Genomic DNA, 19,245 nt, shown 5'->3' with positions numbered 1-19,245 from the left:
CTATGGGCAGTGTTAGTCTGTGGGTAGTGTTGAGTCTATGGGTAGGTTGAGTCTATGGGTAGTGTTGAGTCTATGGGCAGTGTTAGTCTATGGGCAGTGTTAGTCTATGGGCAGTGTTAGTCTATGGGCAGTGTTAGTCTATGGGTAGTGTTGAGTCTATGGGTAGTGTTGAGTCTATGGGTAGTGTTGAGTCTATGGGCAGTGTTAGTCTATGGGCAGTGTTAGTCTATGGGTAGTGTTAGTCTATGGGCAGTGTTGAGTCTATGGGCAGTGTTAGTCTATGGGGAGTGTTGAGTCTATGGGTAGTGTTGAGTCTATGGGCAGTGTTAGTCTATGGGTAGTGTTGAGTCTATGGGTAGTGTTGAGTCTATGGGCACTGTTGAGTCTATGGGCAGTGTTAGTCTATGGGTAGTGTGAGTCTATGAGCAGTGTTAGTCTATGGGTAGTGTTGAGTCTATGGGTAGTGTTGAGTCTATGGGCAGTGTTAGTCTATGGGCAGTGTTGAGTCTATGGGCAGTGTTGAGTCTATGGGTAGTGTTAGTCTATGGGTAGTGTTGAGTCTATGGGCAGCGTTGAGTCTATGGGCAGTGTTGAGTCTATGGGTAGTGTTGAGTCTATAGGCAGTGTTAGTCTATGGGTAGTGTTGAGTCTATGGGTAGTGTTAGTCTATAGGTAGTGTTGAGTCTATGGGTAGTGTTAGTCTAGCGGCAGTGTTAGTCTATGGGTAGTGTTGAGTCTATGGGCAGTGTTAGTCTTTTTACCAGAGTGTGTGAGGATGAACGGTGGCGCTGTGGTTAGCGCGCCGCTCTCACGAACCCGACAGGGGTCGAGGTTCGAATCCCGCTCACGGCCAACGATCATCTGAACCGGTCCTGGTCCTCCCCTAGGTCCACTCGGCCTCAAAGTAATACCTGCCACGATGTGTAAACGTCGTCGCGAGGCAGACGAAGGCGGCCGGGCGACGTGCTGGCCGCCCACCCCGCCACCTCGTGCGCCGTGCCGGCCTTCGTAGGTGCTACTCGCTAACGGCGCTTGCCTCCGTGTGTGCGTGCGCCGCGCGTGCAGGCTGCGTGCATGGCGGCCCCGCGCGGGGGTCCCCCGGGGGCCGACGGGCGCCAGCGCTCCATGTCCACGTCCGGCGAGAGCCTCTACCTCATGCTGGGCCTGCGCAAGGGCGCCACTCCCGACGACATCAAGAAGGCGTACAGGTGCACGGGGGAGGGGCGGGGGGCCACACGCAACTTGGGGGGACGCGAGGGCAGACACGCCGGGGCACAGCGGGGCATCGGGACACACGGGGACACGGGGCAGGCGCGCGGGGAGACGGGTTACACCGGGACACGTGTATCCCAGCCCAGAGGTCGCAAACGGGTTTTGATTCCTTACCCGTACCCGGCCGCACCAGGGTCGCAATCGGGTACCCGTACCCTACCAGATACCCGGCTACCCGTACCCGGCCGGGTATCGGGTAGGGTACGGGTACCCGATTGCGACCTCTGGGATGAAGCCATGTTGCAGGCGCGGGTGGGTTGATTCTAGGAACTTGAATTGTGAGAAGAGACAAGACGTTGGGAAATGAGTGACAACGGTGACTCACCAGTGACTCACGGCCTACCCGTACCCGGCCGCACCAGGGTAGCCGGGTATCGGGTAGGGTATAGGTATCGGGTACCCGGGTGCGACCTCTGACCCAGCCACAGCCGCAACCATCCGCCCTGACCGTGCGCCCCCACCCCCCCCTCCTCGCCTCCGACCTCCGCCACCCGACCCCCGCCCGCCCGTTTCCAGGAAGCTGGCGCTGAAGTACCACCCGGACAAGAATCCGGATGACCCCACCGCGTCGGAGAAGTTCCAGGAGATCACAGCGCCAACTGCATCCTGTCGGACCCCACGAAGAGGAGCGTCTACGATCAATACGGCTCGCTGGGCCTCTACATCGCGGAGCAGTTTGGGGAGGAGAACGTCAACACGTACTTCGTGCTCTCCAGCCCCTGGGTCAAGGTGTGGGCACCGGGGGGGGCGGTGGGGGGGGGGGGGCAGGGGGGCGGGCGGGGGGTGGGGCGGCGAGGGGTGATGGCATGCTTGACGGGCGTCAGCGTTGTCCGTCGACCATACCTCGACCATACCTCGACCGCGCTGCTCAGTGGGTTGTCGTGGTCGAGGTGCGGTGGCGTAGGGATCGGCGTGCTGCTCAGGGGTCGGGGTCGGGGTGCGGTGGCGTAGGGATCGGCGTGCTGCTCAGGGGTCGGGGTCGGGGGTGCGGTGGCGTAGGGATCGGCGTGCTGCTCAGGGGTCGAGGTCGGGGTGCGGTGGCGTAGGGATCGGCGTTCTGCTCTGGGTCGGGGTCGGGGGTCGGGGGTGCGGTGGCGTAGGGATCGGCGTGCTGCTCAGGGGTCGGGGTCGGGGTGCGGGTGGCGTAGGGATCGGCGTTCTGCTCTGGGGTCGGGGTCGGGGGTCGGGTGCGGTGGCGTAGGATCGGCGTGCTGCTCAGGGGTCGGGGGTCGGGGTGCGGTGGCGTAGGGATCGCGTGCTGCTCAGTGGTCGGGGTCGGGGTGCGGTGGCGTAGGGATCGTCGTGCTGCTCAGGGGGTCGGGGTCGGGGTCGGGGTGCGGTGGCGTAGGGATCGGCGTGCTGCTCAGGGGTCGGGGGTCGGGGTGCGGTGGCGTAGGGATCGGCGTGCTGCTCAGGGGTCGGGGTCGGGGTGCGGGGGCGTGCGTATCGGCTGCGCTGCGTTGCGAACCCTGCAGAGCCGGGTTCGATTCCCACTCGCGGCAACGCCGGTGACGATTATCTGAAATGGTCCTGAGGCCTCCCCTAGGTCGACTCGGCCTCGGATGAGTAGCTGGTGCGGTGTGTCAACGTCGCCACTGAGGAGGCAAGTGCGGCCGGGCGTGGTGTTGGCCACCCACTCCCTCTTTGTTTGGCGAGGGTTTGTTTCGGCGTCTGCGTGATGGTGAGGTTTGACTCGGTGGTGTAAATGGGCCTGAACGCCCCGCAACGCCGTGTTGGGAGTGAACATTTGAACCCTGACTGTGTTCCAGAAGGAATCAAGGAAACGGCCTATTTAATTTCTTTATTGGACTGCCAGACAGACCCCTAGATTAGCAGAGACATGCACAGAGACACGCAGAGACCCAGAGACACGCAGAGACCTGCAGAGACCCAGAGACACGCAGAGACCCAGAGACACGCACAGAGACCTGCAGAGACTCTCAGAGAACCGCAGAGACCCGCAGAGACCCGCAGAGACACGCACAGAGACCTGCAGAGACACGCAGAGACCCATAGACTCAACACTGCCATAGACTAACATTGCCCATAGACTCAACACTGCCCATAGACTCAACACTGCCCATAGACTAACACTGCCCATAGACTAACACTGCCCATAGACTCAACACTGCCCATAGACTCAACACTGCCCATAGACTCAACACTGCCCATAGACTCAACACTGCCCATAGACTCAACACTGCCCATAGACTCAACACTGCACCATAGACTAACATTGCCCATAGACTCAACACTGCACCATAGACTCAACACTGCCCATAGACTAACACTACCCATAGACTCAGCACTTCCCATAGACTCAACACTGCCCATAGACTCAGCACTTCCCATAGACTAACACTACCCATAGACTCAACACTACCCATAGACTAACACTACCCATAGACTCAACACTTCCCATAGACTAACACTGCCCATAGACTCAACACTACCCATAGACTCAACACTGCCCATAGACTCAACACTGCCCATAGACTCAACACTACCCATAGACTCAACACTACCCATAGACTAACTACCCATAGACTAACACGACCCATAGACTAACACTACCCATAGACTAACACTACCCATAGACTAACACTAACCCATAGACTAACACTACCATAGACTAACCTACCCATAGACTCAACACTTCCCATAGACTCAACACTACCCATAGACTAACACTGCCCATAGACTAACACTACCCATAGACTAACACTGCCCATAGACTAGCACTGCCCATAGACTAACACTACCCATAGACTAACACTGCCCATAGACTAACACTACCCATAGACTAACACTACCCATAGACTAACACTACCCATAGACTAACACTGCCCATAGACTAACACTACCCATAGACTAACACTGCCCATAGACTAGCACTGCCCATAGACTAACACTACCCATAGACTAACACTGCCCATAGACTAACACTACCATAGACTAACACTACCCATAGACTAACACTACCCATAGACTAACACTACCCATAGACTAACACTGCCCATAGACTAACACTACCCATAGACTAACACTGCCCATAGACTAGCACTGCCCATAGACTAACACTACCCATAGACTAACACTGCCCATAGACTAACACTACCCATAGACTAACACTACCCGTAGACTAACACTACCCATAGACTCAACACTTCCCATAGACTCAACACTACCCATAGACTAACACTGCCCATAGACTCAACACTGCCCATAGACTCAACACTGCCCATAGACTCAACACTACCCATAGACTCAACACTACCCATAGACTAACACTACCCATAGACTAACACTACCCATAGACTAACACTACCCATAGACTAACACTACCCATAGACTAACACTACCCATAGACTAACACTACCCATAGACTAACACTACCATAGACTCAACACTTCCCATAGACTCAACACTACCCATAGACTAACACTGCCCATAGACTAACACTACCCTAAGACTAACACTGCCATAGACTAGCACTGCCCATAGACTACCTAACCCATAGACTAACACTGCCCATAGACTAACACTACCCATAGACGACACTGCCCATAGACTAACACTACCCATAGACTAACACTACCCATAGACTACACTACCCATAGACTAACACTACCCATAGACTAACACTACCCATAGACTCACACTTCCCATAGACTCAACACTGCCCATAGACTAACACTACCCATAGACTAACACTGCCCATAGACTAGCACCTGCCCATAGACTAACACTACCCATAGACTAACACTGCCCATAGACTAACACTACCCATAGACTAACACTACCCATAGACTAACACTACCCATAGACTCAACACTTCCCATAGACTCAACACTACCCATAGACTAACACTGCCCATAGACTAACACTACCCATAGACTAACCTGCCCATAGACTAGCACTGCCCATAGACTAACACTACCCATAGACTAACACTGCCCATAGACTAACACTACACCCATGGACTCAACACTACCCATAGACTAGCACTGCCCATAGACTAACCTACCCATAGACTAACACTGCCCATAGACTAACACTACCCATAGACTCAACACTGCCCATAGACTCAACACTACCCATAGACTAGCACTGCCCATAGACTAACACTACCCATAGACTAAACACTGCCCATAGACTAGCACTGCCCATAGACTAACACTACCCATAGACTAACACTGCCCATAGACTAACACTACCCATAGACTCAACACTACCCATAGACTCAGCACTGCCCATAGACTAACACTACCCATAGACTAACACTGCCCATAGACTAACACTACCCATAGACTCAACACTGCCCATAGACTCAACACTACCCATAGACTAGCACTGCCCATAGACTAACACTACCATAGACTAACACTGCCCATAGACTAACACTACCCATAGACTAACACTGCCCATAGACTAACACTGCCCATAGACTAACACTACCCATAGACTAACACTGCCCATAGACTCAACACTGCCCATAGACTAACACTGCCCATAGACTAACACTGCCCATAGACTAACACTACCCATAGACTAACACTACCCATAGACTCAACACTACCCTAGACTTACACTGCCCATAGACTAACACTACCCATAGACTAACACTGCCCATAGACTAACACTGCCCATAGACTAACACTACCCATAGACTAACACTACCCATAGACTCAACACTGCCCATAGACTCAACACTACCCATAGACTAACACTGCCCATAGACTAACACTACCCATAGACTAACACTGCCCATAGACTAACACTGCCCATAGACTAACACTACCCATAGACTAACACTGCCCATAGACTAACACTACCCATAGACTAACACTACCCATAGACTCAACACTGCCCATAGACTCAACACTGCCCATAGACTCAACACTGCACATAGACTCAACACTTCCCATAGACAAACACTGCCCATAGACTCAACACTTCCCATAGACTAACACTGCCCATAGACTAACACTACCCATAGACTAACACTGCCCATAGACTAACACTACCCATAGACTAACACTGCCCATAGACTAACACTACCCATAGACTCAACACTTCCCATAGACTAACACTGCCCATAGACTCAACACTTCCCATAGACTCAACACTTCCCATAGACTCAACACTTCCCATAGACTCAACACTTCCCATAGACTCAACACTACCCATAGACTCAACACTACCCATAGACTAACACTGTCCATAGACTCAACACTGTCCATAGACTCAACACTGTCCATAGACTCAACACTTCCCATAGACTCAACACTTCCCATAGACTCAACACTGTCCATAGACTCAACACTGTCCATAGACTCAACACTGTCCATAGACTCAACACTGTCCATAGACTAACACTGCCCATAGACTCAACACTGTCCATAGACTAACACTGTCCATAGACTAACACTGCCCATAGACTAACACTGCCCATAGACTAACACTGCCCATAGACTAACACTGCCCATAGACTAACACTGCCCATAAACTCAACACTACCCATAGACTAACACTGCCCATAGACTCAACACTACCCATAGACTAACACTGCCCATAAACTCAACACTACCCATAGACTAACACTGTCCATAGACTCAACACTGTCCATAGACTAACACTGCCCATAGACTAACACTGCCCATAGACTAACACTGCCCATAGACTCAACACTACCCATAGACTCAACACTATCCGTAGACTCAACACTGCCCGTAGACTAACACTGCCCGTAGACTCAACACTACCCATAGACTCAACACTGCCCATAGACTCAACACTTCCCATAGACTCAACACTTCCCATAGACTCAACACTTCCCATAGACTCAACACTTCCCATAGACTAACACTGCCCATAAACTCAACACTACCCATAGACTAACACTGTCCATAGACTCAACACTGTCCATAGACTCAACACTGTCCATAGACTCAACACTGTCCATAGACTCAACACTGTCCATAGACTAACACTGCCCATAGACTCAACACTGTCCATAGACTAACACTGTCCATAGACTAACACTGCCCATAGACTAACACTGCCCATAGACTAACACTGCCCATAGACTAACAAACACTGCCCATAAACTCACACTACCCATAGACTAACACTGCCCATAGACTCAACACTACCCATAGACTAACACTGCCCATAAACTCAACACTACCCATAGACTAACACTGTCCATAGACTAACACTGCCCATAGACTAACACTGCCCATAGACTAACACTGCCCATAGACTCAACACTACCCATAGACTCAACACTGCCCATAGACTAACACTGCCCATAGACTAACACTGCCCATAGACTAACACTGCCCATAGACTAACACTGCCCATAGACTCAACACTACCCATAGACTCAACACTGTCCGTAGACTCAACACTGCCCGTAGACTAACACTGCCCGTAGACTCAACACTACCCATAGACTCAACACTGCCCATAGACTCAACACTTCCCATAGACTCAACACTTCCCATAGACTCAACACTTCCCATAGACTCAACACTTCCCATAGACTAACACTGCCCATAAACTCAACACTACCCATAGACGACACTGTCCATAGACTCAACACTGTCCATAGACTCAACACTGTCCATAGACTCAACACTGTCCATAGACTCAACACTGTCCATAGACTAACACTGCCCATAGACTCAACACTGTCCATAGACTAACACTGTCCATAGACTAACACTGCCCATAGACTAACACTGCCCATAGACTAACACTGCCCATAGACTAACAAACACTGCCCATAAACTCAACACTACCCATAGACTAACACTGCCCATAGACTCAACACTACCCATAGACTAACACTGCCCATAAACTCAACACTACCCATAGACTAACACTGTCCATAGACTAACACTGCCCATAGACTAACACTGCCCATAGACTAACACTGCCCATAGACTCAACACTACCCATAGACTCAACACTGCCCATAGACTAACACTGCCCATAGACTAACACTGCCCATAGACTAACACTGCCCATAGACTAACACTGCCCATAGACTCAACACTACCCATAGACTAACACTGCCCATAAACTCAACACTACCCATAGACTAACACTGTCCATAGACTCAACACTGTCCATAGACTCAACACTGTCCATAGACTCAACATTGTCCATAGACTCAACACTGTCCATAGACTAACACTGCCCATAGACTCAACACTGTCCATAGACTAACACTGTCCATAGACTCAACACTGTCCATAGACTAACACTGTCCATAGACTAACACTACCCATAGACTCAACACTGTCCATAGACTCAACACTGTCCATAGACTCAACACTGTCCATAGACTAACACTGCCCATAGACTCAACACTGTCCATAGACTCAACACTGTCCATAGACTAACACTGTCCATAGACTCAACACTGTCCATAGACTAACACTGTCCATAGACTCAACACTGCCCATAGACTAACACTGTCCATAGACTCAACACTGTCCATAGACTAACACTGTCCATAGACTCAACACTGTCCATAGACTCAACACTACCCATAGACTCAACACTGGCCATCCACACTGTCCATAGACTAACACTGTCCCTAGACTCAACACTGCCCATAGACTAACACTGTCCATAGACTCAACACTGTCCATAGACTCAACACTGTCCATAGACTAACACTACCCATAGACTCAACACTGTCCATAGACTAACACTACCCATAGACTAACACTGCCCATAGGCTCAACACTTCCCATAGACTAACACTGCCCATAGACTCAACGCTACCCATAGACTCAACACTGCCCATAGACTAACACTGCCCATAGACTCAACACTGCCCATAGACTAACACTGCCCATAGACTCAACACTGCCATAGACTCAACACTGCCCATAGACTACACTGCCCATAGACTCACACTGCCTATAGACTAACACTACCCATAGACTAACACTCCCATAGACTCAACACTACCCATAGACTCAACACTACCCATAGACTAACACTGCTCAGTAGACTCAACAATCCCATAGACTAACACTCCCCCATAGACTAACACTGCCCATAGACTAACACTGCCCATAGGACTAACATTACCCATAGACTAACACTGTCCATAGACTCAACACTGTCCATAGTCTACACTACCCATAGACTCAACACTGTCCATAGACTAACACTGCCCATAGACTAACACTGTCCGTAGACTCAACACTGTCCATAGACTAACACTACCCATAGACTCAACACTGTCCATAGACTCAACACTGTCCATAGACTAACACTACCCATAGACTCAACACTGTCCATAGACTAACACTACCCATAGACTAACACTACCCATAGACTCAACACTACCCATAGACTAACACTGCCCATAGGCTCAACACTACCCATAGACTAACACTGCCCATAGACTCAACGCTACCCATAGACTCAACACTGCCCATAGACTAACACTGCCCATAGACTCAACACTGGCCATAGACTAACACTGCCCATAGACTCAACACTGTCCATAGACTCAACACTGCCCATAGACTAACACTCCCCATAGACTCAACACTGCCCATAGACTAACACTACCCATAGACTCAACACTACCCATAGACTCAACACTACCCATAGACTAACACTACCCATAGACTCAACACTACCCATAGACTCAACACTGCCCATAGACTCAGCACTACCCATAGACTAACACTGCCCATAGACTAACACTACACATAGACTCAACACTACCCATAGACTCAACACTACCCATAGACTAACACTACCCATAGACTCAACACTACCCATAGACTCAACACTACCCATAGACTCAACACTACCCATAGACTCAACACTACCCATAGACTCAACACTACCCATAGACTCAACACTACCCATAGACTCAACACTACCCATAGACTAACACTGCTCATAGACTAACACTACCCATAGACTAACACTGCCCATAGACTAACACTACCCATAGACTAACACTTCCCATAGACTCAACACTACCCATAGACTCAACACTACCCATAGACTCAACACTACCCATAGACTAACACTGCCCATAGACTAACACTGCCCATAGACTAACACTGCCCATAGACTAGCACTGCCCATAGACTAACACTGCCCATAGACTAACACTGCCCATAGACTAACACTACCCATAAACTCAACACTACCCATAGACTCAACACTACCCATAGACTCAACACTACCCATAGACTCACACTACCCATAGACTCAACACTACCCATAGACTCAACACTACCCATAGACTCAACACTGCCCATAGACTCAACACTACCCATAGACTCAACACTACCCATAGACTCAACACTGCCCATAGACTAACACTACCCATAAACTCCAACACTACCCATAAACTCAACACTACCCATAGACTCAACACTACCCATAGACTCAACACTACCCATAGACTCAACACTACCCATAGACTCAACACTACCCATAGACTCAACACTACCCATAGACTCAACACTGCCCATAGACTCAACACTACCCATAGACTCAACACTACCCATAGACTCAACACTGCCCATAGACTCAACACTACCCATAGACTCAACACTACCCATAGACTAACACTGCCCATAGACTAACACTGCCCATAGACTCAACACTACCCATAGACTCAACACTACCCATAGACTCAACACTACCCATAGACTAACACTGCCCATAGACTAACACTGCCCATAGACTAACACTGCCCATAGACTAACACTGCCCATAGACTAACACTACCCATAAACTCAACACTACCCATAAACTCAGCACTGCCCATAGACTCAACACTACCCATAGACTAACACTACCCATAGACTCAACACTACCCATAGACTCAACACTACCCATAGACTAACACTACCCATAGACTAACACTACCCATAGACTAACACTGCCCATAGACTAACACTGCCCATAGACTAACACTGCCCATAGACTCAACACTGCCCATAGACTCAACACTACACCTCCGATTATCACGGTTGGCCACGTATGGTGCGAAAGAAGTTCAACACACGTACAACGATGCTTCGTATTGGTCAGGCTTAGGTCATGTGAGGGTTAAGCGCATAGCCCGTGCTCGTGTAAGGTCAGGAATTGGAATCGGTAATGTCATGGCAGGCAATGGGGTAAGCTGAGCTCGCTTGCTGCCGTCTTCCCTGCAGAACTTTAGACGCTGGCAACGACTTTGGGAAGCCTTCATCCAGCAGTGGATCGGCCATGGCTGATGATGACGCTTCCTATGACCCTAATCGTTTGGAATGCTCTCAACCCGTGTCTTGCGTTGGTGCTATGAATGTCCAAATGCTGGGCCACTTTTGGTGAGATAGCATTTGTGGCCAGGTTGCTTGTGAGTGGGCTTTGCCTGGAAGGATGGGGGGATGGTTTAGTTGATGTTGTTTTGTGTTTGGGTCATTTGTTTACCTTTTATTCTACTTTGTACTCCCATCGTGTTTGTGTCATTTTTGTTGTTGTTGACGTTCTTTTTCCGTGCCCCGGCTTACACGTCTGTGAAAGAGGTTTATAGCTCATTGGATTCCTCCAGTCGGGAATAAATATCCTGATTCTGTCTCCCACCGTGTCTCCCCTGTGACCCCCTCCGTGTCTCTCGCTCCCTCTATCTCTCCCCCCCCCCCCCGCGTCTCCCCCGCGTCTCCCCAGGCTTGCTTCGTGGTGTGTGGGATCCTCACCGGCTGCTACTGCTGCTGCTGCCTGTGCTGCTGCTGCAACTGCTGCTGCGGACACTGCAAGCCGGACCCCCCCCACGAGTTCACGGACGGTGGCGGCGTCCCACCCAGCGACGACCTCGATTCACACGGTACGCCCACGCGCGTGTACACACACACACGCACGTGTACACACACTCACGCACGTGTACACACACACACGCACGTGTACACACACGCACGTGTACACACACACACGCACGTGTACACACACACACGCGCGTGTACACACACGCACGTGTACACACACGCACGTGTACACACACTCACGCACGTGTACACACACGCACGTGTACACACACGCACGTGTACACACACGCACGTGTACACACACATGCGTGTACACACACTCGCATGCGTGTACACACACTCACACGGTGTGCACACGCGCGTGTACACATGCGTACACGCGCATACACACACACACGGTACGCACACGCGTGTACACCCACACACGCGTACACGCGCGTACACACGTATGCACACACGTATGCACACACGTATGCACACACGTGCACAAATGTACCTATGCAGATACATGCACAGCAACTGCCGTTCGCCACTGAGCGGTGCCGACATGACCACAGTGATTGTGCCAGGCAAGGTACACCATGAGGCCACGTGCAGGTGTGGAAAGCTTACCTGCAGGAGGTCATGTGACATGGGTTGACTGACTGAGATGACTGGCAGATCCACCACCTGTGCTCCTTACTGTGCCAACTCGCTGCGTTTTAGCCGCCCGGCGCTCCGCTCGTTGTTGTGAGCGTCGCTCCTCCGCCCTCCGTTGTTGCTGGAGGGCGACCGCCTCCAACTCCCCAGTAGCAGCAGCGTCGTTCACGAGCCTCCTCCACAGAGGCCGATCTTGACACCACTGGTACCGGTCATCGCCAAGTCCCCACTCATGTACCGCAGCAGTCCATCTCGTCTCTAGCCCGTGCCACGCTCATTTAGCCCCCTCTATCCGAACAGACAAGCTGCATGGGCATGTGGTGGCTGGGCAAGCAGGGACACGCGTCTTTACACACACACACATGCACACTCGCATGCAAGTGGTGCATGTGCATACACATGTACACGTGCTTTCACATTCACGGACGCGCGGGTAAACATCCTTATACACGTGCAATCAAACAACAACAACAACCGGCGTTCGCGACTAAACTGCGGTGGCGTCACCACGGTGCTAGTGCCAGGCTAGGTGCACCATTAGACCGAGGTACCATGATAGGTTGGCTGACTGAGATGGCTGGCAGATGCACCACCTGTGCCACCCCCCCCCCCTGCACTGCCAACTCACTGCGTTTTAGCTGCCCTGCCCGCCGCTCCGACACTCGGTTTTTTGTGAGCGTTGCTAACTGACTGACGAACAAAAGCAAAGGTCCCCCTTGTAGCCTTCACTGTTGGGGCAAGTGCTGCTAGCGAGTAGCACCTACGAAGGCCTGGCACGGCATCACGAGGGGGTGGGTGGCCAGCACCACGCCCCAGACCTGACTACACGAATGGCAGGCATGCGCGTGCAAACCATCGCACGGCCACACGTCCACACGTGTACATGTGTACGCACGCATGCACCACTTCAGAATATGCATTCGTACGGAGGGAATGCAGTGGGCTATAAAGTTCGTGTATACTCAGATGTCCAGTATGGGTCACGTGCTCACAATGTTACAACGCAAAACGGTACACAAGCACGATTGGAGTGCAAAGTATAGGGGAGGTGAACAAAGCACTTAAACAAAAATGTTTTCAAATATGCACGCATGCCATTCACGCACGCACCATGGAACGGTCAATATCAGTCGCTGGTGCGAAGAAATTCCAGCCGGATGAATCTTGAACCTCGCCTTGATTCCGTCTTCCACACAGCCGGCACTCCGAATCCCCCCCCCTACCCCCCACCATTCTATCCACCCCGTGTATTCTCTCCCTCATCCTCTCCCGAACTTTCCACGACTCTCCACCAGAGGTCGCAACCGGGTACCCGATACCCGTACCCTACCCGATACCCGGCTACCCGTACCCGGCCGGGTACGGGTGCGGGTACCCGTTTGCGACCCTGGTGCGGCCGGGTACGGGTACGGGTAGGCCGTGAGTCGCTGGTGAGTAACCGTTTGTCACTCATTTCCCAACGTCTTGTCTCTCTCACAATTCAAGTTCCTAGAATCAACCCATCCGCGCCTGCAACATGGCTTCATCCCAGAGGTCGCAATCGGGTACCCGTTCCCTACCCGATACCCGGCCGGGTACAGGTAGCCGGGTATCGGGTACCCGTTTGCGATCCTGGTGCGGCTGGGTACGGGTAAGGAATCAAAACCCGTTTGCGACCTCTGCACTCCACCAACCCCCCTCTTCGGTTCCCCCCCCCCCCTTCCCACCGCCCCGTCTCCGTTTAGTTTTTCCCATCGACCAATCCGATTTTGAACTGCGCTCCACGCTCAAATCCGATTGGGCGCCCTGCCCCGCGTCCGCTCCTGCCCCCCCCGCCCCCCACCCATGAGACCCGAGCGTGTGCTGTTCCAACTCTCGAGGAAGTCGCTAGGGACCCGGTGAGTGTGGATATTTACGTGTTCATCTATTTATTTCCGAATAGGGTCCTCATCTCGGGACATCCCTTATTACACACGCGCCGGTGTGATCAGGGCGAATGGGGTGGCTGGCCCTGGAACATCGTTATTTGAGCGTGCGTGTGTGTGTGTTTGGGTTTGTGTCCGGCCCTGTGTATGTGTACCACCGTGTGCGTGTGTGTGCCTGTGTGGGTGCGTGCATGAGTTGTGTACCTGGGCCTGTGTGTATATACGTGTCCTACTGTGTGCGTGCGTGCGTGCGTGTGTGTGTACCTGTGCGTGCATGTGCTTACATGAGTGTGTGTGTACTACTGTGCGCGCATAAGGGGGGTGTACCTTTGTTGGTGCGTGCGTGAGTGGGGGTGTGTATCCTGAACATGCTTGCCTGTGTATAAACGTGTTCATGTGTGGTGTCCCTGTGTGTACATGTGCATCTGTGTGTGTGCATGTGCATCTGTGTGTATGTGTCTGTGTGCGTCTGTCAATGAGTCTAGCGAGGAGCGGTGGCGCAGCGGTTAGCGCGCCCCACAACCCGAGTTCAGTTCCCACTCTCCACGATCGTCAGCGATGAGAATCTGAAACTGGTTCCTGGACCCGCCTCCCCTAGGTCGGCTCGGCCTCAAATGAGTACCTGGTGCCGTGTTTGCGTAAAACATTTCGAGCATTAGCATTGGGGAGACAAAGGCGGCCGGGCGTCGTGCTGGCCACGTCGCCCACACAGAGGTGGGGCGCCGTGCCGGCCTTCGTAGGTGCTTCTCGCTAAGGGCACCGGGCCCACATGTCAGTAAGAAGGCGATTTGGGGGATCTTCTGTTTGTGTCTCTGTTGTCTGTGTCCTCCTCAGGAGAGCGGCCGCCTGTAGTCACGCAGCCCGTGTGTTTACCCCCACCACAGTCATCCGCAGGCTCCTAACCATAGCCAGCAAGTAAGCAGTGTGCGTGTGTGTGTGTGAGATTGAGCAGTGTGCGTGTGTGTGTGTGGCACGGTGCATGTGTGTGTGGCACAGTGAGCGGGGTGTGTGTGTGTGTGTGACACTGTGTGTGTGTGACACAGTGAGCAGGGTGTGTGTGTGTGACACAGGGTGTGTGTGTGACACAGGGGTGTGTGTGTGACACTGAGCAAATTTTCTGATGCCAGGGTTCGATTGTCAGTCACACGCGACACTGATGACAACTTTGTTCGTTGTGTGACCCAGGATGGTGTGTGTGAGCGAGCGTGTGTGAGTCTGCGTGTGTGAGCCTGCGTGTGTGTGAGCCTGCGTATGTGAGCCTGCGTGTGTGTGAGCGAGCGTGTGTGAGCCTGCGTGTGTTGGAGCCTGCGTGTGTGAGTCTGCGTGTGTGAGCCTGCGTGTGTTGGAGCGAGCGTGTGTGAGCCTGCGTGTGTTGGAGCGAGCGTGTGTGAGCCTGCGTGTGTGAGCCTGCGTGTGTTGGAGCGAGCGTGTGTTGGAGCCTGCGTGTGTGAGCCTGTGTGTGTGAGCCTGCGTGTGTGAGCCTGCGTGTGTTGGAGCGAGCGTGTGTGAGCGAGCGTGTGTTGGAGCGAGCGTGTGTGAGCCTGCGTGTGTGAGCCTGCGTGTGTGAGCCTGCGTGTGTTGGAGCGAGCGTGTGTGAGCCTGCATGTGTGAGCCTGCGTGTGTGAGCCTGCGTGAGTGCGCGCGAGCACACATCAGCAAAGTTCACCTAGACGCACTCTTCTTATCTCTGCGATCGATTGATCGTTATCTCTTTGATATATTGATGATGATATATTTATCTGTATCTCTGTTATAATGATCATCTCTCTGTGATATTGATCATTATTTATCCGATATATTTATCGATATCCCTCCGATACTTCGATCGTAACCTCTGTTATTTTGCTCGTAACGACCTCTCATGCAGTGGCTTGGCAATCATTAAATTTCTACTGCGGTCTGAGAAAATCCACAGCTGGCTTATCACACGTGTGTGTGTGGGCGCGCGCACGCGTACATGTATGTATGTTGAACTTCTTTCGCACCATACATAGCCAACCGTGCTAATTGGAGGTGCGGGGGAAGGGTGTGTCGTGTGTGTGTGTGCACGGTGTGTGAAAGTATATCTATAGAGCATTTTAAACAAAGCCGCTCTATAAATATAAAATAATAAAACGTGTACAGTCGAAACTCCTCTTAACGACCACCCCTGTTCACGACTAATCCCTTAACGCCAGGCCTCCATAGAGCCCAATGTGTTTGTAGTGTATAGTGTAGTGTATACTGTGTAGTGTATACTGTGTAGTGTGTAGTGTAGTGTATAATGTATAGTGTAGTGTATACTGTGTAGTGTATACTGTGTAGTGTAGTGTATACTGTGTAGCATATAGTGGTGTAGTAGCCTCCATAGAGCCCAATGTGTGTGTAGTGTATAGTATAGTGTATACTGTGTAGCATATCGTGGTGTAGTAGCCTCCATAGAGCCCAATGTGTGTGTAGTGTATAGTGTAGTGTATACTGTGTAGCATATAGTGGTGTAGTAGCCTCCATAGAGCCCAATGTGTTTGCTTACCGACCATTCCCCTGTTAACGATGGTAAATGTTAATGCATTGATCAACCATGTCTATTTGAATGTTACGTGTTTATGTTGTTTCAATATGATTTTGGGTGTAAAAGGGTCACTTTCGATGCCACCGTAACGGATGAAGCCCTTCGCGTGTCTTTTCTCTCCTCGCTTGACGACCAAATCACTTAACTGCAGGTCTCGCGTGGAACCAATTACTGCTCTTTGGGTTGAGATTCAAAGCTTTGGTGACTTCAGGGATTCATCTTCTTGGTTCTTTCGGTAAAGTCACGTAGAAGGGAAATAATATTAAAAAAATACAAATAAAACGATACGAACCAATCGCCGCTCTTTGGGTCTTTCGGTAAAGTCGCGTGGATAGAATAAAAATAATTACAATAATAAAAAATCACGACGTTTCGATCGCAACACGAGCAATCGTCTTCAGGTGACAAAATACAGCAGGCGGACTGCTGAGGCAGGATCAATATAGCTCGATCCCCGCTCACGGCCAACGACACCAGCGGCGATTATCTGAACAGGTTCTGAGCCTCTTCAAATGGGTGCCCGGAGCGGTGTGTCTATTTTGTCACTGGGGAGACAAAGGCGGCCGGGCGTGGTGCTGGCCACCCACCCCCTCGAGTGCCACAGTGCCGGCCTTCACAGGTGCTGCTCGCTAACAGCACTTGCCCCAACAGTCTGTTGAGACTACACGGGGGATCTTTGTCTGATGTATTATGTGCTCGTGCCTTTATTTTCGTCCACGTGTGCGTGTGTCCTTGTGCGTGCTGGCCACCCACCCCCTCGTGTACCGTTCCGGCCTTCATAGGTGCTCGCTAACAGCACTTGCCCCTACAGTCTGTTAAGGCTACACGGGGGATCTTTGTCCCTGTGCGTGCACACGCACACACGTATGTTGAACTTCTATCGCGCCGTACGTAGCCAACCATGCTAATGGAAGGTGCATGCGTTACTGTGCGTCTCGACACCCATGTGTGTATGTGTTTATGCATCCGTGTATGTGTACATGCACACCCACGTACCTGTGTACATGTGTACCTGTGCAGAAGGTGATGTCGGCGGCGACGGTGACACCCTGTGTGTGTGCACGTGTGCAGAAGGTGACGATGGTGGCGGTGGCGGTGGTGGCGGCGGTGGTGACGACACGGTGCCGATAATTTCGCAGCAACCTCGGCCCGCCACGGAGAGCTCCCAACTCCACGTAGACCCGCCCAGCCCTGGCTACAGCTCCATGGCCTCTCCCACCGATAACTGAGCTCGCTACGGATACGGAGACACACCAGCCCAGGATACACACACACACGCACGCGCACGCACGCCACGGATACACACACACACACACACGCCACGGATACACACACACGCACACCACGGATACACACACACACACACCACGGACACACACACACCATGGATACACACACACACACACCACACACACACGGATACACACACACACGGATACACACACCACGGATACACACACACACCCCACGGACACACACACACACGCCATGGATACACACACACCACGGATACACACACACACCCCACGGACACACACACACCCCATGGATACACACACATACGCACACACACGCCAAGGATAAATGCCCGCCACGGATACACACACAGATTTTGCCGCCATGGCTAACCGAAACCCGGCATGGCTGATTGATTGTGCCAAGATCAACTGACCCCACCAATGCCGATCGACCTCGGCACGGCTCACCGAACCCCCTGTCCACGACTCGCCATACCCCCTGCCCACGACTCACCGTACCCCCTGTCCACGGCTCACCGTACCCCCTGTCCACGGCTTACCGTACCCCCTGTCCACGACTCACCGTACCCCCTGCCCACGACTCACCGAACCCCCTGTCCACGACTCGCCATACCCCCTGTCCACGGCTCACCGTACCCCCTGCCCACGGCTCACCGTACCCCCTGTCCACGACTCACCGTACCCCCTGTCCACGACTCGCCATACCCCCTGTCCACGGCTCACCGTACCCCCTGTCCACGGCTCACCGTACCCCCTGCCCACGACTCACCGTACCCCCTGTCCACGACTCGCCATACCCCCTGTCCACGACTCGCCAT

At 52.1% G+C, this 19,245-nt stretch overlaps 1 pseudogene; it reads left to right on the top strand.

Annotated features, from left to right (window-relative positions):
* Window positions 1-1,070: 1,070 nt before the first annotated feature.
* On the top strand, window positions 1,071-18,847 carry LOC133340518 (dnaJ homolog subfamily C member 5-like; annotated as a pseudogene).
* Window positions 18,848-19,245: the final 398 nt, after the last annotated feature.

The sequence above is a fragment of the Lethenteron reissneri genome, chromosome 10 (assembly GCF_015708825.2).
Source record: "Lethenteron reissneri isolate LAM-NWPU_2019-01 chromosome 10, ASM1570882v1, whole genome shotgun sequence".
NCBI classification, from domain to species: Eukaryota; Metazoa; Chordata; class Hyperoartia; order Petromyzontiformes; family Petromyzontidae; genus Lethenteron; species Lethenteron reissneri.
Note: the sequence above shows the minus strand (reverse complement) of the source record. Positions and strands in the feature narration are given on the sequence as shown.